At 39.0% G+C, this 27,289-nt stretch overlaps 1 protein-coding gene and 1 long non-coding RNA gene across 3 annotated transcripts in view; one reads left to right on the top strand and one right to left on the bottom strand.

Moving 5' to 3' along the window:
• Nucleotides 1–27,289, top strand: part of CACNA2D3 (calcium voltage-gated channel auxiliary subunit alpha2delta 3) — a 748,342-nt gene that overhangs the window by 29,784 nt on the left and 691,269 nt on the right. The window lies entirely within an intron of this gene.
• On the bottom strand, nt 904–8,483 carry LOC118831363. Of its 2 annotated transcripts, none has more exons than XR_005009138.1 (4): nt 8,257–8,483; nt 6,004–6,197; nt 4,395–4,519; nt 904–1,583 (listed from the first exon to the last, which is right to left on the bottom strand). It is a non-coding gene; the product is annotated as an uncharacterized LOC118831363 (long non-coding RNA). The 2 variants fall into 2 exon arrangements; XR_005009139.1 differs by lacking the exon at nt 904–1,583 and adding an exon at nt 2,991–3,510.

The following is a 27,289-nucleotide window of genomic DNA, read 5'->3' as shown; positions in this document are numbered from 1 at the left end:
ATCACTTGTTCCAATAGCTCACCCCCACAACTGACTACAAGAGTTACTAAAGAGTACAATAGATGACTGAGGATAAAGACTCAGCCGATACCATGGCCGATGGCACTTTGCCTTGACCTACATGGAGTGTACGTTATTTATTTTTCTGCTGCGGCTAACAAGTAGCTATGCGTGAATAAAGTACAGGTTGCTATCTTTCCTAGAAGAGAAGGTAGAGGAACTACAAGTAATGTCTTTCCTCCCCAGGTTATGAGAACTAGTGAAATGTTGCTTGAAAAAAAAAGGAGTGCTTTAAGGTGAAAGTATTATTACAAAACAGTTTGAAAAGGGAGAAAAGAATCCTGACCTGTTTCTTACATGTAGAGGGGAAATGGTGGTGGTGGTGGTGATGATAAAATGGTAAAGCAGAAAGAACAGTGGCTTTGGAATCAAAGAACTTAGGTTCAAATCCCACCTACAATTCCATATGCAACCCTAGGAAAGTTACTGAAGTTCTCTAGGACTCAGTTTCATCATCTATAAAATTCGGTGGGGGTTGTTGCATATGATTTCCCCTTAAATCCCCTAAGCTTTAGATTCATGAACACTAAATTATGGAAGGATTAAAATTTCATGAAAAAAGGAGGAAAAGGAGTAATAAGCATTCTTAGATTGTATGAGAAGCAGGTTCAAAATGTCTAGAAATGCTCTTGAAAGAATGTGCAATCACTCCACCCAGCAATATGAGTTGATATTAGCGACAAGCTATTGGATTTGTCAAATTCAACTGAATGTGATTTATCTCTGAAGGGAAAATGACTAAGATGCAAGACAGAATCAAATGGCCCTCCATGGGCAATAGCCACATAAGATTAACCACCCTAAGTGGACCCGAAGGTGTTAAATAAATGACTGAGTCATATGAATTGTGGAAATGGAAGAGTTTATGATGGTAATTCAGGACTAGGTCATTACCAACACAAGTTGCAGATAGTTTTTGTTGTTGTTGTTATTGTTTTTTTTTTTTAAGGAGCCAACACTTTTTGACCAATGCAGGTTGTGCACAAAATAGTAGAAACTGGGCAGTTGATTACTGAAAGCTCTGAAAATTTAGCACCTACCAAATACCTGACAAGACAGAGTCTGGTGTCCAGAATTACACATCAGAAGCTTGCTATCTTTCATACAATAACAGATGAAAAATCCATATATCCTCAAAATTCAACCTTAAATCCATACCTTCTTCAAAATTCAACTAACAAACTATTCTTCAGCTGGACCATTATTGTAGGCAATTGTGGACACAATTGCAGACACAGTTGTGGACATAGCTTTATCTTGTAAAATGTAAGAATAACACCAATAGTATATGGCACCATGATGAATACTTACAATCTCCAAACTACATGGAACAAAATTCTTTCAAAATATAGAGATCCCACAGCAATAAACTCTTGTAGGAAGAAGAGAAGTTGTCAATCATCTTCATCACCCTGTGTGTTACTGGAGCCATCCCAAAGATGCTTTTTACATTTCAATAGTTTCACTCAGTTGCAAAAGTTGTCATTCATTCCACTGATGCAGTTGTCCACAGGAAATCATATCTAATAGAATAATAGCAGGATAGTGATTTGACTCTGGGCTGTTTCCAACTGAACCCCATAAAAAAGATGAGAAGAAGGAGACACGGCAATAATCCCAACAGCTACAATGAGAGGGATTAATGTTTATATGGTGCTTTAACATTCTCAAATTCTTTATAAATACTCTGTCATCCGAGCTTCATACTAACCCTACAAGGCTCAGACAGGTTAATGGATTTGCTGCCTTTCACATGAAGTAAGCATTATCATCAGGGTTTGGATCCAGGGTTTCTCAAACACCACCTCCAGCCCTCTATCCACTGTACCATGTGGAGGAAGAAGGGAAGAAGGACTAGAAAATATGCCAAAGCAGTTTTGCCCATCTAATGGAAAATCGGTGTGGGGCAGATTCCAAAGTGGTATCTAGAGACATTACTCAGCAAATGTCAAAAGAAAAGAGGTCAAGAGTGATCGTTAGTCACCACTTGCTGAGGCTGTTATTTATTGACTTGAAACTAAAGTTACAGAGCAATCTACTGTCTTCCCATGGCCTTTATTTACCTTTCTGAGACCTATTGAATCTCACCAGAAAACCTACTTTTAATTCACGTTCTAATGGTACAAAGAAACCAGTAAGCTTTGCTAGGAATAATGAGATCCAAGGCATGAAAGTGATGGGCCTTAGGACTGCAGATGGTAACTGACTTATTGAAGTTGATTGAGGGAGGCCTGAGTCTTGTGAGGAAAAAGATATATTTGGGAAGTGAAGAGATGATTAAAAGCCATTGACCGATATCGGATTTAGATTTCTGCTCCAGAGCTCAAAATATAGAGATGATGGACTCTGGGCCAAGGATGGTGTATACTTAATGACTGCTGCTAAGTTTTTTAGGTTTCTGTGTTCAGAAGTCAGATATAAAGCAGCCACAAACATTAGACGTCATTTAATACGACGCTTTCTTTTTAACAGATGAGAAAACTGAAGTCCAAAAAGTAAAGTGACTTGTACAAGGCGATTTATTAATAAGTGAGGTTTTGAAATCTGCCTATTTTTTGAGAAGATAAAACAATTAAAGTCACTTTTTAAGGAAAACTGCAAAAAATCATTTCCTTTAAAATTGGAAAATTTCTAAGCATTATGTTTCCTGAAGGAAAACATTCAAGCCCTAAAAGCAATTGTCTTTAATCAAACACGAGAGTAAGTTGTGTTTCACAATATCACCATGGACTTAGCCCCAGGGTTGATGTGTGTCTTTGGATGGTGTAACATTTTACCTTTAGTACAGCACTGCTGTATGCTACCTAGAAAAAAGGTTTGCAGAGGACAAGCAGGCCCTGCCCTATAGGTGTGGATCCCACCTATGAAATGCATTCCAGGCACTTCTGGCCATTCGTATCCCCTTCCCACTCATCTTTAGATTTCCTTCCTCTTACCATTTTCTTTAGAAAGGAAGCCCCAGAGTTGCTTAGGGCTTGGTGATATAGGCTGAGGTCTATGGTGGTAAGACTGATGAAGAAAGGGAGGAGGAGAGAGGAAGGTTCTACCTCATGTCATGACTCTAAGTACCTTATGAGCTAACCTGGGAACCTACCCAGAGTATGGTTCCTGTGGGAAAACTGGACCTGATTTGTATGAACTGAGTAAAATGTGCAGTACCAGGAGAATAATCTACAGAATTTAACAGTTATACAAATTTTAAAAAGTGTAGCTATAAGGAGAAGAGCTCTAAGTAATTGTTAAAAAGAAAAAAAAAAACAATTGATCCCAAAGAACAAATAATAAAGCAAACCTGCCTCCACTTGGCAAAGAGTGGAGAGCCTAGGGAAACAGAATACTGCATGCATTGCCAGATCAGGTCACCGGATCAGTTGTTTTTACTTAATTGATTATCTTTCTTACAAGGGAGTATTCATTTCTCAGGCCTGGGCAGGAGACTGAGTGATGTATCTGGAAATGATTGCAATGCTAAAACAAAAAATATCTGTAATATCATATTAAAAATATGACATGAGTAAAAAATAAAGCCCTTACAAATTAATTTTTGGAACACTACTCATTTGTCAATTTTGGGCTGTTTATACTCTGATATCTTTAATGATCTATGATTTCATCACTTTGGGTACTGTCTTACTTGTTGAAGGTCACAGTCCCCCTGTGCCTTAGTAGATGTTATCCATGAGTTTCAATGGCCAAAAATATTTGTTCCCTGGTGTCCCACCTTCTCGTGATGAATATCTTTGAATTTTGCTTGGCCAGATCCCAAGAAGACACAGTTGGCCAATGGCTCCCAACTTACCTTACCTATCCTTTCTGTCTTGATTCTGGTGAGATTACCTCCAAGATGCCAGGTCCACTTTTGTGCCCCATTCAGCCGTGGCAATACAATATTACTTCCTGCCTGTATCACTATTCTGTTTAGTGAGAGCTAATATTGTCCACTATCTATGGAAGTGTGTCAGATAATCTTTACCAGAAATCAGTCCTAGTACACTCTATCTTAGTGTCTCATAAACACAAATAAAGCCAGCTCTCGGGAGATGGACATTTGTTAATTCTTAAAATGGAAATGCCTCTTTTTAATAGAATTTTCCTAGGGAGCCAACATTCTCCAGTTAATTATAACATTTGTTTTAGTATTGGGATGTATATCCCTCCCCACCAAACAATTGAAATTGATCTCTCCCATCTCCACAAGTATACTTCAGGGTACACACATGAATAAATCAAGTAAGGGGATTTGGCATGCACAGTCCCCATGTGTTGTACATGCCAAATCTTCATCTGCTGGATCCTCTAGCTATGTGACTGAAAACTTGTGCAGCTGTGCTCACCTCTGAATACTCACAGGAAGACCTTAGGAAATTAATTGCTAGAGCAAATCTGGGAAGTGATGACATACACGAAGGTTGCCACCAAACCATTGAAAAAGTTGATTAGCCTCAGGGGTCCAATGCACCTGAAATGGTAATAGAAGAAATGTGTAGCACTTTATACACTTTTGCTGTGTCTACTTGAGAAAAATAATGTGGAGTGTAATGGGTCAAGGTAACTGGAATTCTGTATATCAGATAAACAAGGCCTCATACACAGTGATTCAATCCTAGTCAACTTATTCCATTCTTTCTCTCTCCCTCGCACCTCCATGCTACACTCCTTTCTCTTTCCTCCACCTGTATTGTCTTCATAATTGGGTCAACTCCTTTTTATTGCCTTTGGAAAGATAGTTATGTGCTATGAAATAAAACATGATAGAGTGGAAAGGAAAAAGACCCAGAAACAGGAGGCAATGGTTCTAGTTCCAGGTACATTATTTACCCGGTATGTGACGTTAGGTAAATCAGTCGACTCTTCTGTGTCTTAGTTTTTTTTATAGTTCATGTGAGTATAATCCTCCCCATTTTCCAGTGGTTTAAATGAGGTGCCCCCTGTGCAGAAGTCACAATGGCTTGAGACTCCTTGGATGAAATAACAACAGAGCTAACCCTATTTGCTCTCTGACTATTAATGTCAGGCAAGTCATGAAACTGGGAGATGTCTGTTCATGGAATATAAAGTTTGCCACCATTAGGGCTGAGATCTGGGTGGATTGCCTACAACAAAGATGTAGGAAGAAACAGATGAGACCCACACAGGTTAGGCAGGGGTGGAGGGATAGTGATCTGCAGTGTTGAAGGGAGGACTCTCAGTAAGTCAATCACAAATCCATTGGAGGGTTGGAGTACAGGAGGACATCCTTCATTTCCCCAAGAGAGTTCAAAGATAGAAGGGATTTCAAGACCTTCTGGTCCAATCTGTACTTTCCTAGGATCTTCTCTATCACCCATGTGACCAGTGCTCTGCCTTGGTTAGAAGACATCAAGTGAGCGCTGCCTATTTGAATTTGGTATGGCTCTTATTGGTTAGAAACTGGAACGGACTTTTGCTAGTTCTGCCCTTTGGGGCAAAGCAGATCAAGTCCAATCTCTAGTTCATCCACCAGCCTCTCAGATGATTGAGGATAGCTACAGTGCCCCTTTAAAACCTCTGCTCCAAGTGTGTACGTACCTTAGGGTTCAGTACCCCCACCCTGCTTGTTTAATACATGTGATGCAGAGTCTTCTCTTTTAACGTACACGCAGGAGGGCCATATGTTTAACTAAACACATAAAGATTCCAATGCAGTCATACATGATCCATCTTTCTGGCTTGTTTATCAGTCTTTTAACAAGCTACATAAAGGAGAACAACATCTGACAAGGGCAGAGTACAGGAGAATTAACGCCTTCCTCGTTTTGGACTCTATGGTTGTCTCCAGGCATCCTTCATTCTGGTGAATGTTTTGGGCAATCATATTTTGGTCTTGACTCATATTGAGTTTCTAGTCCAGCAAAACCCCTAGAGCCTTTTAAAGACAAACTTTCAAAACTGCTATTTTGAACGCTTGTCAGATGTTTCACTTACCCCTATTATATTTGATCTGACCATGTAGCCTTGGGTAATTCACACAATGTCTCACTGCATCAGGCAAATCTAAGTAGGAGAAGTTGCTTCCGCCTTCATGGGTGGAGAGAGCATCCTCATCTGGGGACCTCCAGGTCTGAATCCATCTGACCAATCGTCTAGGGTACATGTGTCCATTTCTTCCACAAATTTACCTGGAGAGAATTTTTATAAGGCTTTGTTTTCAGTAAAAAGAACTAACAGAAGTAAAAATACTTCATGAAATAAAAAGTCCTATATGCTAGAAAAATGCACCATCTGACTCTTCCTGTCATCACAATAGGAAAAGGACACTGAAAACACTTCCCTGTACTCTTTTTTGGGTAGCAGTGACTGATAAGTTTTAGAATCAAGGGAGGCCTTGGTCTAAATTTTGACCATAACACTAGATGTTTAAGCAAAACTCAGTCACTGAATCTCTGAGTCTCACTTTATTCATTGATAAAGTAAGCACCAACAATAGGGCCAGCAGATGTGGTACAGGATCAAATGAGAAAATGGATGTAAAGCCCAGGTGGTCTTTAAAGTTGTATAAAATACCCACTGACTACTTTATTTTGTTCAGTCATTTTTCAGCCATGTTCAACTCTTTGTGACCCCATCTGGGGCTTTCTTGGCAAAGATATTGCAGGGGTTTGGCATTTCCTTCTCCAGCTCATTTTACAGATGGGGAAACTGTGGCAAACAGGGTGAAGTGACTTGCCCAGTGTCACACAGTTAGTATCTGAGGAAGATGAATCTTCTTGACTCTGGTCCTGGTGCTCTACTCATTGCATCACCTAGCTGCCCTGGCACTGCTGTACAAATACAAACACTTCATATAAAATACATGTTGTATAAATACAAGTTATTAGGATTGTTGCACCTATCATTCAGCAAGTAACCTCCTGAATGTCCATTGAAAATTCTAGAAGATATATGTGCATGTGCACACTTCCGTACAGATGAGCAAGAAAGCTCTCCAGGTACAGCTGGGTTGTGTCTGGCCATTATTACATCTGGAAAGGGGATGCCTGTCCAAGATGAGTTATGTGTGGAGATTATCACCAGGTGGCATGGTCTCGCTGCTGTTCCAGGAAAGAAACATTTGGGTTAGTTGGATGTTTACAGATGTGGTGACCCACTAACTTAAGCTGCCTCATCAGCAATCCATATGGATATATTTCTGGTCTCTAAAGATTATTGACATCATAGAAACGTCATTGTGAATGAATCGTTTTCTTGGAAGGGCCCATTTGAAACCTGCCTGGGTTGGTCAAGAAACATATGGTTGGTGTTGTTCTCTTTTTATATAGCTTGTTAAAAGACTGATGAACAACCCAGAAAGATGGAACATGTATGACTACATAGGAATCTCTATCTGTTCAAATAAATACTTAGCCTTGCTATGTGTGTACATTAAAAAAAAAGCCATCACATGTATTAGACAAGCAGGCTGGAGGTACAGTCAGAATTTTAAAATTTCAGATGAATCCATTAAGAGAACCCCAAGGATATTTAAGCCCTCCCCCACTGCCACGTCCTTGTTTATGGTTTTAGTTTTTTTCTCCAGAATGTCATGATTTGAGGATAATTCAAGAGTGGTTCCAAACTACTATGAGATGCATAGATGATAGAATTATAGCCTTCGAGCCAGAAGATGGTCTCAAAGGCCATTTAATGCTTTAAAAGGCCTTCCCCTTATAGAGGAGGAAACTGAGAGCCTCAGAAGTAATTTTCCCAAGGTCATATACATGGTAAATGGCAGAATCAGGATTTGAACCCAGGTCTCTTGAGTTCAATGGCAATGTGAAAAATATACCTCATTATGTTATGTAACCTTTATTATTTTATGATCACCTTTCTACTTTGCCTTTTTTGTCATATCTCATTATGTTTTGCCTCTGATAAATTTGCAAAGATGACTTACAAATTATCATTGTTTTAAAAATTAAGCTTGCCAACCCTCCCTTTAAATAATTTCTATATTGGTACTAAGTTCTTCTATGACAGTAATTGTAATTCACATCCCCCTGTCAAGCAATTCTTACCTGGAAATATTAATGATCAGGCTGAGATGCCCAATGATTGCTATCACCCTCACTAAGCCCTTGTAAATAGCAACACCAGTTAAAGGGGAAACTCATGGGATGATTGATATTTTAATGTCGCAAATGGGATAGAAATATGCCTCCTCAGAAGAGTAACTATTTGGGAATTTGTCATTTGTCAAACCTGAATTCTGAATGGCTCCATTTGGCTAGGAATATGCTCTTCCTTCTCCTTTCAATTTGTACCATTAGGAATTTGTCTCCACAGGCAGCAGAATTGTCTCTGTCAACAGCCAAAGTTGATCCTCTGCCTTTCATTTGATGAAGCTGCATGAGACTTGTCCAGAAGCAGTCACGCTCCCTTTGGCCAGTGGTATTCTTTGATGATGGGACATTATGCTGCAGCTGGAGGAATTGATTGAAACATCTGCTCGTGCCCTTCCTACTGCAGGGGGTTTCTTTGTGGTGTATGTTCTGCATACTGATGTGGGTTAATGTGTCTAAGTTTATTCCCTTTAGAATGTTTTTAAAGGTCAAGGACTCTGTCCGTTTACCTTGGCTCAACCAGCTCTTGGCTTTGCTTTTTGGATATTTCAAAAGATCCATGATTTCACTGGAATGGGTGGGCACTGCTTCTGTCCTCCCAAGTCATAACCCTTTGTATACCCTGGTAGAGGGTTTCATGAGTTACTGTGGTTAAAACAATAATAAAATCAAAATAAACCAATACTAAGAAAATCAACGAATGGCCACCTTATGATTGGACCCTCTGAACTTAGCTAGATGTCTCTTCAGAGGATGGAAGTCACTCAACCTTTGAGCTTTGTAAAATTTGCCAGAGCTATTCAGCTCATCCATCCCCCCCCCCCGCCATGTGGTGCCTAGAACCAAAGGCAATACTCCAGATGTGTTCTCTCTCTACTCTATGAGGTATCAGTGAGGGGCCTGAATGGTAGCTCAGCATTTGCAGGAAAAGTAAATTAATACTGTTGAGCTACTTGGCTTGGTGAATGGGGGAGCAATTTCTAAAGGCCCTGCCCTCAGGAGATTCTCAATCAGAGCATCAAATAGTTGATAACTTTCACAAAACAAACAAAAGCCCAACCACCAATTTTGGATATATAAATATAAAGATGAGCAATATTTGTCTGAGTTTGAAACATTGATCAAGATTTATATCAATTAAGGGTCTCATAATGCCTTAATTCTCTGCTTCTTGCTTCTGGTAGTTACAAAATTATCATTGCAAAACAGAGGGGACCCCCAAAAGTCTCTTCAAGATTTTCAGGGACTCATTAGGAAACCGGAGAGTGTCTAACATGACACAGGATCCCCATTGACAGATTTACAAGACAAAGGGAGGCAACTCCTCTCCAGCTGTTTTTACTGTATTAAACCCACAACACGTCACACCAAAAAAATTTCAAGTCATTTTGAACGATGTCTGGGGCAAAATTCACTTGACAAGGGTGAAATAGTTTTGGCCAGAGTCACAGAATTATTACCTCAGCTTATGTTTACCACACAGCCCTTTTTACTTTCAATAGAATTAAATCAATCTGAAGAAAAATGTAACTTTATAAAAACCAGATCCCAATGAGAGGAACAATATCTGGAGTAAAGACATTCTTGGGTTCAACAAGAATGTGACAATTGCCAAATATGAGCTGTTTCTTAATTGTTCACCATCTTTTAAAATGAAACTAAGATGCATACATTGAATTAAATCTATCGATTTGCTTTTCAAACCATAAATACTTTGGCGGAGTAAGGGACTTAGGGTTGGGGATCTCATTAGAATATACTGTTGAAGAGACTTTCTGAAGTCGGTGTTATGGGCATAAGGTCTGAAACATTTGGATCCACTAGATGTCACTGTCGTTTCATACCAATACAATGGTAAGAGCATTTATGGATGTTAAAAAAAATTAAAGATGTCAACTTGAGAGTTGAAAACTTGGAGCATACAGGGCATTGTTTTCTTTTCCCTCTTCTTTTGCATGTTTCCCTTTTAATTGTCTCTTTCTCAAATATACACATTCTGCATTTCCCCCTTCTAAATCAACACATCCTGTTTCTCTGATTTAGAAAAAATAAACAACTTGGGTTAAGGTGTGACCCAAAAATCTGTTATTTACATCATTCCGTCATTTTTTCACATAGTCTTTTTTATTTCTGTTGTGAAATTGCCCAGATAGCCAAATCTTGATGAATTCTGCTGGCCCGTATTAACATAATATGTTGAGTTGTGGGAAATGGGCTATGTTGAGTTGAACAGCTTTTCCCTTTGGACGTTTCTGCTTGAGTTATTGTGAGAAAGGGAAACCATGTTCTTTCCAATAGGGATTTTCCATTGGCATTTTGGGGATAAAGATCATTCATGTAATCAGAAGGTCTGAGAAGAGCAGAGTTGCAATACTCAGAGTGCATGCTGGGTGGTGGAAGGCCCTGGGCTAGCTTTTAAAAGAACACTAGTTATCTTTGTGTTGCAATTGGTGAAGTCAAACACTTTGTCTGAGGATGGTACAAGTTCTAGATGCAACAGTAACAGCTGAAAGACTGGCAGCTGGTACAGATTTCCACTCCTAATGAGCTACAGTGTCTCCCCCACCCCACCAAAGCATGGCTAATATGGACAGTATCCTTAAATTTAAAAAAAAAGGAACTTTGAAGGGGAATATGATTAGCTTTAATCAATTCAGAAAACGCATCTAAAATTGACTTGTGGAATAGTTCCAGTACTGTGGAAGGCACTCTTGTAAATATCAAAATAGCAAGCAGTATCTAAATATCTATATATATATATATATATATACATATATATGTGTGTGTTTATACATATGCATATATACATGTGTGTATACACACACACATATATATGTATATGAAAATAAACGTTATTTGTCATATTTTCTCTGCACTTCAACCAGTTGGTTAAGGTAGAGAATTTAATGATGTAACATTACACTTAAAATTTGGTATACATCTTAGAATTTTCCGTCTGTGTCCTGGTGCTCTCTTTATAGAACCCATAAGTATTCGGGCTGGAAGGCACTATGCACCCACTGATCCTCATTCCACACTGGAGCACCCAGACAGTCAGAGAGGTGATCAAAAATCTGAGGACTGAAAGGGCTCTTACAGGGTATTTAGTCCAACCGGTACATGCATAAGGATCTTATTCATGTCACACTAAGTAGGCCTCCAGACTCTGCTTGAAGACTTCTACTATCCAATATTTGCATTCTCCTTTTGAACAACTTGGATCATTAGGAAATTTTTCTTTGCATCGTGCCTAAACCCGTCTCTTTGGAAACTCTTCCACGTTTACTATTTTCATTGTCTGAGTTCAAGTAGAACAAGTTTAACCCTTCCTACAAGCAATTGACCAACGTTTATTAAGTAGCAACTATGTACCAGATGCTGGGTGTCCCAATACGGGGAAGCAACATTTTCAAATACTGTCCAACAACTACCATGGTGCCCTGAAGTTTTCTTCTGCTAAACATCACTGATTCCTTTAATAGTCTTTGTATGGCACAATGTCAAGGCTCTTGACTGTTGTTTTTTTAATCACCCACTTCTTTATGCCCCCTGGCTCATTAGTGGTCTTGCTCACTGTACTCCCCAAAGTTTGACAAAATTTTCAAAGATATAATCAGGGCAGGGGTACATGACCCTATTACTTTCCTCTTTGGGGACACTATTCTTCTCGTAATGTAGTTTAAAAATGCATTAGGCATTTATTAAGGGTTATATAACACATTGTTGATCCATATTAATCTTAAGTAGTCTCATTTAGTTTTTAGATGAACTACTGTCTAGCCACGTCTCCATCATTTTGTACCTGTTAACTAATTTTCTGATCCCAAGTCAAAGACTTTGAATTTATCCCTATTACATCTAATCTTACAAGTTTGCCCACTTTTCTGGTCTGTCAAGGTCATGTTGGTTCCTGACCTCATCATCTCACATGTTAGCTTGCTCTCCCAGTTCATGTCATCAGAAAATCTAAGCTTCCTCAAAGTTAGAGATGCAATCTTTCAGCAATACATGGCCAAGCATGCTATCCACATGATACTCCACTGGAGACTTTTTTCTAAGCTGGCATGTACTCATTCATGATTGGGCTTCATCACTGGACCACCTGAGATCTCATGGGTAGTAAGGGCTATTGGCAGAACAAAGATGTTTATAATCAGTTTAGAGCACTTTAACTCTGGATGTTTGATTTGTAATTGAATTTTCTCCCAAAATACACTGGGAATTCTTTCTGCCTAGAAATTCAGTGGTGGAGATGAAGCCAAAACTGGGCATTTCTTGCCTTTTGTTCCTTCCATTTTGAAAAGTTATCATTAGCCAATAGCCTTTCTTTAATTAGCAGATTAGTTGGTACTTCTTCATGCATTTCAGTATGATACAGATTGGGTGTTTACTTAAAAAGAAATTCATCTGCTCAGATGCTCCACTGGATGAGTGATAGTACCAGTATATACATTCCCTCCAGTGATGCAGATTGCCACCCATCCATACCTGCACAACTTATTTTACTCTTGTCCATGTCCTTCAATAGATTCATTGCAGTGGGCCCACTCAAAGTTAATGGGGAAGCGTTCTTTCTTGTTTTTTTTTTCTAGGTTGATAAAAATCCTTAGGGGCATTTAGTGGAATGAGTGGACAGCCAGGTGGCAAAGTGGGCAGCTAGGTGGTACAGTGGACAGAGTACCAGTCCTGGAATCAGGAAGACCTGAGTTCAAATCCAGCCTCAAACACTTACTAGCTGTGTGACCCTGGGCAAATCATTGAACAGCTGCTAGCCTCAGTTTCCTCATGTATAAAATGAGCAGAAGAGGAAAATGACAAACCCCTCCAATATCTTTGCCAACATATCCCAAGCAGAGTAACAAACTGATGGACATGACTGAAATGACTCAATAATAACAAAACAAGAACCTTTTAGGATCATAGATTTTGAGCTAGAAGGATCTCAGAGATCATCTATTCCAATCCCTTTATTTTACAGGAGAAACTGAGGCTCAGGGGGCCTAAGTTACTGCCCAAGGCCCCAGAGAGAATATGTTATAGAACAGAGATGTGAGCCCTTGGACCTCACATCCAACCTTCTTGGCTCCAACACCACGTTGCCAACCAATAACATGGGAATGAAGCTTTCAGACCATCAGAGGCAAAATGATTTCTTTCAGCATTTCTGGGAGAGGAACGCTCCAGAATGTCTGCTTGTCTCTATTTTGGGGGCAGACTGGGAAACATAAGTCACAGGGCATTTTTGAAGCATTTTCAGTGTTTTCCCTGCCGTATGCATTAATTGCATTTCATACTAATTAGGTGCTTGCTACACACAAGCTTCCTGTGCAAATTGTGGGAACATGTGAGAACATTTCCAAGCCTGAAGCAAGGTTGACAATGCATCTGTATATATGACTGTAATTGTTTGCTGGATACACATTCGATCCAAGTAATTCTCGGCACATCACCCAGATGCTCAGTTATTTTCTTATGCTCACAGCAAAATTGGGAGGATTTTTTCTTTCTTTTTTTGTGTTAATCAAAGTGTGAAAAGCATTAAGTTTTGGCCAATGATATAGTTTGGATACAATTGTTGGCCCGACTCAAAATTCCTCATGCCAATGTCATTAGGGCTCCCAAATGGATCATTTGACTTTTGAGATTCATGGCTGGGTCCCAAAGTCTCACTGAGGTAGAATTTACAGAGGAAAGTAGCTATTAAAAAACTTGACGGGAACACTTTTTCACCTTCATCCCTTTCTGAAAGGCTGATGTGATTTGCCTGAATCAATCCTTGCATATTGTGGGCTTCTTGGTTAGGTGCCCATAAGAGTCCCTGGAGTAAACTCCAAACCATTCTCACATTTTCTTAAGGGTCCTCTAGCCTTGTGGTGACTATTAGATATAGCTGGATGGCCCAGTGGAATTCTGGGTCTGGAGGTGGAGGTGAGAAGAGAGAGCATTCCATTCAAGTATGGGAGATAAGAGAAAAGCCTGTGTTCTTTCCAATAATGCTCTGCTTTTGTGAGCTGTTGTCGCTCCCCAATCAATCACTTTGTGTTGAGCCAACTGAACTTAGCCAGTCTTTTCCTCACATGAGAGATATTGCCAATGTCAAACTTAGTAGCACAATAACTGCCCCATCGTAGGGAGTTCTTTGAGTGAATGGATGGATCAATGAAAGAGGAAGAGGCAGCTGCTATAATGGAAAGGAAAGTGGCTCCCAAGTCAAAGGACCTGGATTTGAAGCCAACCAGTTATGCTTATTGTATGATCTTAGTCAAGTCACTTAACCTCCCTTGGTCTCAGTTTTCCCTATTGTAAAAAAATTTGTTCTGTGAAGTTTGGATTCAATCAAAGGGCCATACTTAGGAACCTAGAAGGGCACATGTGACTTGGTTTCTGAGGTTCGCTTCAGACTATAAGTGAAATTAATTTTTAGCTTGGGAAATCAACCAGAACTTATAGCTGATGGTATAGCCCTTGAGATTTCAGGATCATCTTCATGACTTTCATGGCAGGACATCATAGAAGGACTTTAGTGAAATCTTAAAAAAAATGCCATATTCCTAGAACTTGAAACCCTCAACCCATGCTGAAACCCCTATCTTAGTGGAGCGGATACAGTGAAAGTGTTTTTCATGTCTGTCAGCCTGTGAGTTCCCTCCTTTATAAAATTCTGCAACATGAACAGATGCCTTTGATAAACTTCTCTCTAGTCACCTCTCTTCACAAGCAGCAAAGCTTTTATCGAAATGATCCAAACATATTAGGAATGCAAGACTTTCAACATTCTCATGTTGTTGTTATTAGAGTGATTGTTCTGAATCATGGCAGGCATGTATTTTAAAGAAAACTGTCTGGATTGAACTATTTTAATTAAATATAGAAGATGGGAATTCAATTAAGTAAAGGTTACAGCATTGAGACATTCCCCAAACATGATGTCTGCATCATGTCATCTGAACTGTGCCACCCACATGTTTTATTAATGTATTAATGATGCCAGCCAGGCCTTGTTTGAAGGCCTGACTCCACGGCCTGGATCAGCACTCATTTTCCAGAGGTGAAAGTGTTAAGTGATAGTATACTCAAAAGAAGAGAGAAATCTTAATTATTAAAAAAAATTGATGGAATCAGACATTTTCGATCCAAATGTTGTGGGACTGATCTGCATTGTAAAGTATAAATGAACATGCTGTGAATCGACGAGTGAACACAATGCCGTCATGGGATCCTGGTGCATTAATTGAGGCAAGGGAGGAGAAGAGCAGGTAGAGCATCTAAGAGGCTCCTCCCTCAGAAGTTGCCTCAGGCTTCTTTGACTGGTGGAAGGGAGACTGGGGAAAGGAAACAGCCTTGCTCAGGCATCCAAACAATTGATGATGAATATTTTCTGAAGTGTTGACTAGAATTGGTTTTGCTTTGACTTAAAGGGCTTCCAATTCAAAGGATAATAGAGGTAGAAAGGCCATCTAGCCAACACTTCATTTATGGATGAAGAAACAGAGGCTCAAAGGTCGTAAGTAACTTATACCAGGACATGCCATTGAGAATCTGATGGCTTTATCAATAGTCTTTGAAAATTTCAACTGAGAATAATCTCACAGTTTTGTATGGATTTCAGTATAGTGAAGAATAAACAGCAAATATAGAAATATAAGATGCCACCTGTCCATCCTATGCATCTATTGGCCATGTTCTACCCAAAGTTTGTCAGAATGCTAACCCAATGTCTCTGGGGGTCTTCTTTGTGTTCCTTAAATTAAAATAAATCTTTGTGGGGATAAAGCCCAGGAAATGCAAGTAGGATCATAGATTTTGAATTAGGAGGACTGTGGAGCCACAGATTTAGTGCTGAAGGCCATCAAGCTTAAATCTTTCATTTGACAGGTGAGAAAATGGAAGCCCAGGGAAGTGAGGTACTTGTCTGTGATCAAATAGGTAGTAAGCATCAGTACTGGTCTGACTTGAGAACCAATGCTTTGTCTACTGTACCGTGGTGCTTGAGATAAGAGTTTCTTCTAATATTAAACTTCTAATGTCTCAGTTGGTAGCTGGCACATAGTAGGTACTTAGAAAGTGTTTAATGATGGATTAAATAATATAATGCTTGAAAGTTTATGCAGTCTTTCTTCTACATTATTGTATTTGAACCTCATGAGAGCCTTGTAAAGTAGGCAGTGAGCTCCAATGGGAAGACCTCTGTATTTAGGCTTAGACGACCTGGGTTTGAATCGTAGCTCTGCTACTTATTCCCAATGTAATCTTGCTAAGTCTCCTGACCTCTCTGAACCTCAGTTTCCTTATCTGCAAGATGTTTGACTAGGTGGCCCCTGAGGTCTCTTCTAGCCATAAAACTCAAATTTTATGCACCCTGAGCAGTAATTAACATTTAATTTATAAATTTATGTGTACATATATATGTGTATATATATATATATATATATACACACACACACATATGTATGCATGTGTATATACACTTACACAACATAAGCTCTTTGAGGGTAGAGGTTGTTTTGGTTTTGTCTTTGTATAAAAATATTTTTGATTTAGTGACAAAGGACAGTACTGTCTACATATCACGTACTTAGAAAATATTTGTTGCAATGAATTACATTTCCACCGTTTTTTCAAAGTACTCTTTATCCAGTATTTCATTTGGTCAACACAGTCATGAAGATATTCTTTCTTAATTTTATATATGGGGAAACTGAAGCTCAAGAAATTTTAAGTGATGCCAATATGAAAACAAAGCAAGTAAGTTTAACTGGTGGTATTTGAACTCACAACATCCAGATTCCAAGCCCTGCAATTCATCCAGTAGGGCAGGTAGTGTTAACTATATTCAGCACAAGAGAAATATTAAAATGATGAAAGCTGGTATTTACCCAAGGTCTTATGCCTAATAAGTAAAAACTACAGAATTGTAAACCATGATATCACATACCAAGAAAGATAATTTTGTTTCCCTTTTTTGCCAATGCATATATTTTTAATTTTGTTCTTTTACTTTATTGCTACAGTTAGAATTTCTAGGATAGTATTAAATAATAGTGAGGAGAGGACACTGTCATTATTTGTAGTGGGAAAATTTCTAGTAATTTTAGGATATTTAACAAGAATGAGTGTCACCTGTTGTCAAAGGCTTGTTCAGCAGTTGTTAAAGCAGTGGTGTCTTTGCTTTCCCTATTTCGTGCTTAATTATACTAATTGTTTCCTAATATTTGATAGTCCTTGTATTCCTGCTATGACTCTAAGTTGGTAATGTATTACTTTGTTGACATATTGTAGTCTTCTTTTGAATATTTTGTTTTTAAATAAATCCATCACATCACTAGTAAGATTAGTCTGTAGTTATTTTTCTCTGCTTTGTCTCTTCCTGGTTTGGACAATAGGATCATTTTTTTTCCTCATTTAAAGAGTTCGATAGAATGCTTTCTGTATTTGCTTTTCAGAATTTTTTTAGCATATTAATTTATTACTTGTTAAGTGTTTAATAGAATCCCTTTGTTAACCTATCTGTTAATGTTAATCTATTAATTAGTTCCCATCTCCCCTTTTGCCCTTGGCAATTTACTTGTGGTTCATTCTAGTGCATTGTCCCCATTAATGTAGCCTAAACTTGCATTAAATTTTCAAACATATTAACCCAGTGCTTACAGTGAAAAGCAGAGACAGATCCTTTCCAAACACCGCTATATAGTATTCTGAATACTTTCCAATGGCCAACATGCCAGCCAAGATTGAGATTTATTTCCTACTTCAGAGTCTTTAAAATTTTCTATTTTGTTTTGCTTTTGACAGATAGAAAAATCAGCAAGGTAAAGAGCTACATTGAAAGATTTTAATAGCTTAATGCTTTAAGCTTATTGTTAGCCAGGGCATCGTCACTGAAGTCTACACTTTTCAAAGAGAGTTCTATTGAGAATTCCATTTTTTTAAAAAAAGGAACAGACATAATAACAAAAATTGTATATTTCTTCATTGCTTTACAAACTGCCTTAGTTAAGAATAGCTTACAGTTGGCTTTAGACTGGCATGTGATGACTAGCTTTATACTGACAAAATCAAGTGGATACTAGAGGTAATTCACTAGGCAATTGAAGAAAAAATATAACCCTCCCCTGGCCTAAAATAGGTAACAGGATATCTGAAGGAAGGCAGATTTTCTCCCAAATTATCTTTGTTTACTGAAATTTTCTTTCACAAATATTTTTGGTAACTTTGTTTATACCACTGTAGTTTCCTCATGACTCCCCACAACTGAACTTTACCTTTTTAACATAGAAAAACACTTATGTGAAACCACTTGACCCAGTGATAATACATGACATCAGAAGTATCATTTTGTACCATTAATTCACTACTTCTCTACTGAGAGAAGGGATATGTATCTTCTGGAAGGAACCAAGGTTGGCAACTTCATCTATTCCTCATTCTTATGTCTTTAAACATTGTTTTCATTGGCTTTATCATAGTTAATGTGTATATTGTTCATCCTGCTTTTTTTCTTCACTCCATAACTTCATAAAAGTCTTCCTGTCTTCTTTTGAATTCTCCATATTTGTCATTTCTAACAGCATTCTCCTCAATTTTCAAATATGGGAATATTCACTGATCGAGTCTCTAAAAACAAGCAAAGTGAACCAAACACGTTTCAAAAAAAACCCTTGGAAACAAGTAGGTGTCCAATGATGGTGCAAATGATGGTACAAACTTGATGGTACAGATAGCCAAACTAGGCAATTTAACTGCTCCTCCAAACAAACATGATTTATGTTGTCCTCCCTTTTGTAAAACTCCAGCTTATATTTATGAAGTTATATTAAGAGACTGGGGCCTGTCTCTCAAAATGCAATAACCCAGAGAGATCATATAGCCTCACTGAAGAACCTGAGGTCCTACCAAGTACTCACTGCTTCTCCCTGGACTTCACTCCCAAGAAAGTTACTAGACTAGTAAGTAGATGACAATAATTGAATACATGCAGCCTATCTAGATTCTCCAGAACATTTCATGGCATTTTTAGCTGTGGGGACAGAGACCCAAGTAGCCAGGGCAGCATATGGGAGCATCTAGAGGTCAGTGGGCAAGACAAAACAAGGCAAGCAATTAGATTTAATTAAGTCATTGCATTTCTGCCAAGGGTGGCTCCTGTCCTTTTGCTCATATGGGAAAAGACAAAAAAAATACTTATTTTCAGGTAAGGGCACCCATCTGTTGATAGAATTCGCATCATTTTCAGTGCAGCATTTGTAAAATCTGCTATGCAAAAGTCCTTATGGACAAGATGGAGAGATGTTGGTAGATGATGGTCCAGTGTTAAGGCAATCAGCACCTGAGAAGCTCTTTCCTGCCCATTTGAATAGGCTTAAGGTGGGGCCCAGGTGGGGCCGACTAAGGGAGCAGGCCAGCTAAGAAGATCTGATTAGATCTTTGCTCCTAAGTTTGCCCCAAACCCATAATTACTAGGTGCTAAGCCTATGTGGGTGTGAAGCTCCCAGGGTCCTAAGGGGATGTGCTAACTCCAGAGCCAATCATAGGAGCCTAAGTTCTGGTTGCTCAGATGATGTTTGATGTCTGAAACTGTATAAAAAAAGGAAGACAGAGCCATTTGCTCAGAACTCTCACTCTTGGTGGCACGCTGATGTGGAAACTCTGGGCAGCTGTAGTTAAGAGCCCTCCAGCTCGGATGTCTGGACTTGGTTTTCTTGGTAACTATGAATTGTATTTGGTCTGTTTGTAATTTGTTTGTATTTGCTCTGAAGTTCAGGGTGCTGGCTTTTTCCCCTGAACTAAGTGAGTGACATTTGTATGCTGGATTAAAATAAGCTTGTTAACCACTTAACCGTTGCTTTCCTTAGTAAAGCAGATCAAAAGAACCTATGTTCTTGTTGTTGGGCTTGTGTTGGTTTCTCACCTCCACAATAGCTGCTAGCCAGATTGTTGAAACATCCAGTTAGATTCAACAACAAGACCTGAACAATAGTAATTAATAATTCATTATCAACTTAGCAGGAGATGCCTAGTGCAGTGTCGCTGGGATATGTCTTTGGCCCTCAACTCTTTTTTCCCCCAGTGACTGTTGAGATACCTGTCATATTTATGGAAAGCACTAAGCTGGTCAGAATTTTAAAGAATGGCTTCTGAGGGTCAATTCCAATGTGGAGATTCTAGGATTCTGTGACTGGTCATTTCTTATGATGAAGATCAATCCACTGATAAGTACTGATTGAGTGCCTGCTAGGCTTCTGGCCCTGTGCTAACACCAAGATAAGAATGTCACTTTCACAATAAGTCTGAGAGAAGTTTATATTCTGGTGCTCTAAGATGGCCACTGGGTAATTGTATAGTTATATAGATTAAGGATTTAATAGGCGTGTGTCAACATGGGGAGGTAGTTTTTAGTGGAGGAATGGAGAGCTTTGTTCTCATCCTTTTAGGTATGCATTTTTGTTTGCTGTGACCACCAGTCTGTCAGATGACAGAACGCTGGAAGTGATAATCCCCTAGATGAAAGATCTTCATAGATGAAGGAAAGAAGCATTTATAGAGTGCCTATTTTGTCCTAAGTACTTTACCAATACTATCTTATTTGATCTTCACAACAACCTTGCAAAGAAAGTACCATTATGACCCCCTTTTAAGGGCTGGAAAACTGAGTCAAACAGGATTTAAGTGACTTGCACATGGACATACAACTACTAAGTGTCAGAGGCCAAATTTGAACTCACTTCTTCCTGCCTGTTTGTATAGAACTCTTATGCTGTATCATCTTTCTGCCTCTTAGTTGGCTGGGATGATGGACTGTATCCAATCACATAAACTTTAAAGAAATGTAAAGTTCAGCACTTACTTTAATAAAAAAAATATTTGTCCAATTAAAGGACAGAAGGAAAAAGTGAATGTGAAATGGATTTGAAAATTTCGATGTTCTGTAAACTTAGTTGGATTCAGCAATGAGAGAGCCTAAAAAATCTACTGTGGTCTCAGGCTAAATTAATGGAAAATAACATCCCAAAGGATGCGTTGACAGAGCATTTGCTCTCCCCTGCCACCAGACAACCTACATCTGAAATATTGTGCCTACATCTGGTATTATCTTTTCAGAATGTCAAGATCAAATTGGGGCTAGTCCAGAGGTGCCCGGGATGGTGGGTATTCTCAGAAACATGCCATGTGATGATCAATTGTAGGAATTGTGGAAGTGCCCACAGGACAAGATTTTTTATATGGATATAATCATTGCCTTCAAATAGTCTGTGGGTTGCCATGTGGAAGAAGGATTAGCTTCATGCTGTATAATTCTAGAGGACAACACTGGGCCCAGTATGTTGAAGACGTAAGTATTTAGTTTTCTGGAAAATATAGTACTGTTCAGGGCTGGAAGGCCTGCTCCTGGGCTTCCTGCTCCCAAGATACTCATGGTCTAGTTGCCACATAGATCATAGGTCAATGAATTAAAGTTGTGAAGTGGGTGAAAATCCCTGCATAATAGCCAAATTAGATGAATAAATATGTGAATGAATAAGTGTGGTTAGAATAGTTTGTCTCTGAAATCCATTCCAACTCTCTCATTCTGTATTCTTCTGAATAAACAAATTAACAAATGAGAGAAAAAGCAAATATGAACCCTGCCAAACTTCAGAAGAATTGTCTAGATGGGTAGTCCAAACTGCTGTGCTTCCCATTCATTTCTCTGTCTTCCCACTGGGCCAAAAGTACTAAAATTCCTCTCTCCAAGGTGACTGATAATCTGAACCCAATTATAGATACCGGAAGTTTGTATAATTGGATGTATATCTTTTCAGCTAGGTGGCATAGTGGATAGCCCCAGAGTCAAGAGGACCTGAGTTCAAATCTGACCTCAGACACTTACTAGCTGTATGAAGTCACTTCACCTCACTTCCCTCCAAAAAAGTATATCTTTTCTCATGATAATCTTTTAGTTGTTCTGGCCCCACATTCCCTTTGAATCATACCAAATGGCCTTAGATCCTATTGAAATTTAGAAAATGTAAAGGCTTAGGTTTAGTGTGTGCACATCAGTGACTAATCCGGGGCTAGAGGCAGTGAAGGGGGTGGAAAGAGCAATGAGTTGGTAATTGGAGACCCGGGTTTGAACCTTAGTTGCCTCCTTCACATCCTGTTCACACCCGGGCTATTCATTTTTACCTCATACGACTTTTGTTTCCTCATTGATAAAAATGGAATGGTTGAACTGAGGCTGGGTAGGATTGCAAAGGTAAACAGCCTTGGGAAACCCCAACAAAGTCCTTCTCTGAGGCTTTGGGAGAGCTTGGAGACTCTCAAGGCCAATAGAGAACAAGTTCCTACCAGGTCCTACCATGCTAGAAAGGCTTTAGATATGATGACAGCAATAGACTGTGTCTACTGACCGATAAACGAGTGGGAGGGAGAAAAAGCACACTCTTCTTACAAAGTTACAATTAAAAATAAAAATGTAATTAAAAAAGAAATTCTCAACATATGTAAGAGAATGAGGATCCTAATAGCTCACGTTTACCTATCCTTCTAAGACTTACAAACACTTTAAATTTTTAATTTTTTAATCAGTAGTAGCAGCAGCAGCAGCAGCAGGAGTAGTAGTATCAGTAGTAGTAGCAGCAGCAGCAGTAGCTCTGTTTGCCTCAGTTTCCTCAGCTGTAAATTGGGGATAATAATAGCATATACCTCACAGGTTTATTGTGATGGTAAAATGTGATTAACATTTGTATAAAGCACTTAGCATAGTGCCTGACCCACAGTAGGTTCTAAATAAATGCAAATTTCCTTCCTTTATTCACTTCTTTTCTGGTCCCAAAATCTTATAAATTCCTATAGTCAAAGTTTCCACTAAAGAAATCTGTCTTCACCTTTTGACGTCTCATGCTCTGTGGTACATTGTGAGTGAGTAATATTTGGGGTGAAAAATGAATGGAAATGTTTCTGTTCAGTAGAATTCCATGGCTTCCCAGATCCCGGCTTCTGTTGTAGAATTAACTCATCATTGGTCTCTTCTAATTTTCCGTGTGAAGTGAGTGGTCCAGATTCCACTACAAGATGAGAGTGTCATAAATTATTAGGGAACAAATTTGTGGAGTCTGGTATTCTGTTCTCTCTGTATCTCAATTTGTGTCAAATTTAATTCAATAATGATTTTCTAGAACTCTATTATGAAAGCTGATTTCTTGTTTATTGCATGTTTTAAAGTGGTCAATAATATCTAATCATCTCCTGAGGGAAAAAGAAAATCAAATTTGATTTGTGGATTTGAAACATCCTGATGACTTCAAAAAGCATTCCGGGGCCAACGAAAGGCGAAGGGCAGAATATGGGCATCCATGTTTCATGATTCCTTATTCAGAGGGAAGAACTATTTGTTTGTGTTGTATTACAGAATTTAAGAGAAAGGAGCTTTGGCTTCCACTTAAAGATGGGAGAATAGAAAGGGAATTGAAAGTGGCAGCTTATGAGAAGGAATTTGGGAAATCTTTCAATTCCTTTGAATACGTGTGGTAAGGAACAACTCATTATGTTGTCGGAGTAGTGGGATATAACAGACAGATTGGTAGACTAGAGTCAGGATCCTGCTGTTGATGTCCCATAGCTGTCCCTCAGTTTCCTCATTTGTAAAATGGGCATACGAACACCTGTTCTACTTGTAGTTTTTATTATAGTTAGCTGCTACTTATGATAACTAAAATTTCTATAGTGCTTATGATGTGTCAGGCACTGTGCTAAGTGTTCCACAATTATCTCATTGATCCTCTTCAAAACCCTGGGAGGTAGGGGATATGATTATCTGTGTGTTACAGGTGAGGAAACAGAAGCAAACAGGGTGAAGTGACTTTTCCAGGGTCACACAGCTAGTAAGTATCTGAGGCTAGATTTAAACTCATGTCTTTCTGACTCCAGGCCCAGTACTCTATTTATTGAGCCACCTAGCTCCCTCAAGAGGTTGTGCTGCATTGAAGTTTACATGAGATTTACATATATAAAATGCTATATAAATATCACTTATTGTTCTTTAAAAATCATTCTGCTGCACTGGGTCATCTCTGTGGTCAAAGTAAATGCTTGTTTTGTTTGGTGCCAAGTTGGATTTCCTTGATACTCCTAAGAACGTTTTGATTCCCCTTTCAAAATGATTGTCTTTGAAATATTAATCAGGCAATCATTCAGCACCAACGATGCAACAGGGGTTTTTCTAAGCATCAGAAATAGCAAACACAGACAACAAAACAATCTCTTTCTGCAATGACACAGCAAGGGCATATGTGAGCATATCCAGCAGAAACATAAAACAGATGAAATACAACTGGCCTCAAGGTTGGTAAATACAAAGTCTTTGGGGAGTGAGAGGAGAATTAATGTTGAGGGGATAAAGAAGGGCTTTACATAGAAGGTGTGCTTGAGCTGTCTTAAAGACAGAGAGGAATTATGGGATGCAGTGATGAGTAGAGAGGACATTCAAGGCAAGGAGATGGAAGAAAAGTTTGGATGGATTGCAGAGTGTGGGGAAGGGAGAAATGGATAATGGTTTGGAGGAATGGAAGATGGGCTGGAGAAATGGAAGATGAGTTGGATCTAACTTGTGAATGGTTTTACATGACAGGGGTTCATAGTTTATCCCAGAAGCAATAGGGGACGTTGGAGTTAATAAAAATAAGAGAGTAACATGGTCAGAACCTCGTTGAAGGACAATCATTTTGACAGCTGTGTTTAGGATGGACTGCAATGGGGAGAGACTGAAAACAGTGAGAACAATCAGGAGACCATTGCAATCATCTCTGGGTTGACAGGTGATGAAGATTTGAGGGATGAGATGGTGGGGGAAGTAGAGCAAAGCATTTGGATGCAAGTGACTTCGAGACAGAATTATGTTAGGGTTAGGCAACTGAATGGAGGTGTGTGGGGGCTAAAGGGGAGGGAAGCGTTAAGGTTAAGAACCTGAGAGAGAGGAAGAATGGTAGTGATGCCTTTAATAGACATAGGGATATTTGAAGGAGGTATGGGTGTGGGGGAAAGATAATGGGTTTTGTTTTGGACATGTTGAGTTCGAGATATTATGAAACATTCGGTTTGAGATGCCTACCAGGCCCCTGGGAATACAAGACTGAAGCTGGGGAGAATCAGGGAGAGACTTTTAGATAATAATAACAATAATAATAATAATAATAGCAAGCCTGGATATAGCACTTAAGGGTTTCTAAAGGACTTTACAAATATTATCCCACTTGATCCTCCTGGTGACACTGGGACATAGGTACTCTTGTTATCATTTCATTTTACAAGTGAGGAACTTAAGGTAGATAGAGATTAAGTGACTTGTCCTCTGTTATACAGCCTATAACCAAAGGTGGCAGCATTTGAACTCAGGCCTTGCAGGCTCTGAGTCTAGCATTCCATCCTCCATGTTACCTAGTTGCCTCTGTGAGTTACCTCCATATGAATGAATAAATGAATGAAAAAAATCATTATTTAATAACTCAAGATGGACAAAGCTCTATGCCAAGTACTGACGATAGAGATGGAAAAAGAGAGAATTGCTTTTCCTAAGAAATTCTCATTCTAATAGGGAGAAAATAACACATTGAGGAGACTTCAGTGGTAATTCAGATGGAAAAAGCCCCATGGTCCTTAAGGCACAATGACAAAACAGATGAAAAAACATATTTTCTTTACTATCATTTCACTGATAAAACTCTATTTAATGTTATTGAACCTTCTTGACTGTGCCAAGGACTTTGGTGGTGAAGATTTTCTTTTCCCAGTCTTTAGTAGCTGTGACATCTTAGAAGATGTTGCTTTTCTTGATGGGTGTCGGGATTGGACAGGAAGCCAAAGAGCTTATAATTAAAACTTCAGGGGCTGATAAGGTCGCTGAGAGAGAATACAGAGATGGCAGAGGGGCTAGGACATAATCCTCAAGAGTCCCTGCAGTTAGAGGGTCTGGTACAGATGACAAGCCAGTAAGAGAATGAGGAGTGATCAGACAGCTGGGAAAAGAAGCAAGAAAGAATAGTGAATGAAACCCCCAAGAGGAGAGGGCAGTCAATAACATCCGATGCAGCAGAGAAGTCAGGAAGGATTAGGCCTGAGAAAAGGTGATTGGATTTGGCGATTAAGAGATCATTGGGAACTTTGGAGAGAGCAGTTTCAGTAAGGTGATGAGACAGGAAGCCAGAATGCAGAGCGTCGAGAAGTGAGTGAAAAGAAAATAAGTTAAGGCAGTGAGTGTAGTCAGCTTTTCCTAGTTGGCCAAGAAATGGAGGAGAGGAAGCATAAAGGCTTGAGAGAACTGGTCACATCTAATAACTCTCCTTTTTTCTGAAGGATGGTGGGGACTTGGGCATCTTGGCTATCTCTCATTAACTAAATGATCCAGAGCCTAAGATCACACAGTAGGTCATATGAATGGTGGGCGTGTTTGGGGGATCACGATGTTACAGGATTTCTTCCACTCATCCAGTTATTATGAATATCTCTACAGACGAGTTTCCTGGTTTAGACAACTAGTTTTAGTAAAATTCAATGTGATATCCACCCATTAAGTATTTAATAGTGATAATAACGAAAGCTAACATTTACATGGTATTTATTATGTGCCAGGCACTGTACTAAATGCTTTACAATTATCTCACTTGATCCTGCAAGAACCCTGCAAGGTAGGTGCTATTATTATCTATATTTTACAGATGAGGGAACTGAGGCAAACAGAGGTTAAGTGACTTGTCCAGGGTCACGCAGCTAGTTAGTGTCTGAGGTCTCTCTGACTCCAGGCCCAGCACTCCTTCCACTGGGCCACCTAACTGCTAATTATTAAGTATTGAATTTGTGCCAGCCATTGTGCTCAGTGCCAGTGATTCAAAGACAAAAATCAGTAAGTTTTTGCCCTCATGAGGCTTATGGTCTAATTTTTTGAATGACTAGAGCAGGGGGAAACATATTGCTTCCATGTAATTTGTCCATATAAATTGTCCATATAATTTGCAAAGGTATGTATATCATGGATGATAGGACCATACACAGAGGCCAAAGTCATGGAAGCAGCAGAGTCTAGTGCAGTGGATTTCAAACTTGTTGGTCTCAGGACTCTTCAAAGTTATTGAGGACCTCCTCCAAAGTGCTTTGGTTATGTGGGTTACACCTATGGATATTTATCCTATTAGCATTTAAAA

This window comes from Trichosurus vulpecula, chromosome 9 (genome assembly GCF_011100635.1).
Source record: "Trichosurus vulpecula isolate mTriVul1 chromosome 9, mTriVul1.pri, whole genome shotgun sequence".
NCBI lineage: Eukaryota > Metazoa > Chordata > Mammalia > Diprotodontia > Phalangeridae > Trichosurus > Trichosurus vulpecula.
The sequence above is the reverse complement of the archived record's forward strand: the minus strand, read 5'-3'. Positions and strand labels throughout refer to the sequence as shown.